This window comes from Schistocerca serialis, unplaced genomic scaffold, assembly GCF_023864345.2.
Source record: "Schistocerca serialis cubense isolate TAMUIC-IGC-003099 unplaced genomic scaffold, iqSchSeri2.2 HiC_scaffold_89, whole genome shotgun sequence".
Taxonomy (NCBI): Eukaryota; Metazoa; Arthropoda; class Insecta; order Orthoptera; family Acrididae; genus Schistocerca; species Schistocerca serialis.
The window spans coordinates 2,085-2,500 of record NW_026048507.1 but is presented as its reverse complement, the minus strand read 5'-3'; positions in this window follow the sequence as shown (position 1 = coordinate 2,500).

Here is a 416-nt window from a genome sequence, read left to right as displayed (position 1 = left end):
CGCCCGGGAGTGTGTCCCGGGGGCCCGCGCGAACACGCAAGCGTCCGCTCAATTATTCTGCAAACAGGAGGAGGCTGAGCTCCCCTGCACAACACACCTCGAAACCCTCTCAGGTCCCGGCGGCGCGCAGCGCCGTCCTAAGTACTTGGTCGGGTTCGAGAGAGGCGCAATCGCCCGGAGTTAGGCGAGTAGACGCTTTAGGTGCGACCACCCGTGCTCCCAACTGAGCTTGCCGCTGCCGACAGAGGCCCGGGAGCGTGCTGTCGTGGCATTGCCGGCGGGAGACAACACGCGCCACCTACGGTGACCGGCAGCTCCAACGCCAGCGCCACAGAAGGACAAAAGCCCCACTTGGGTGCCGAAGCGAACTCTCCCAGCACAGCGCACGCGCCAACACGTCCGCACAGCTGCGATAC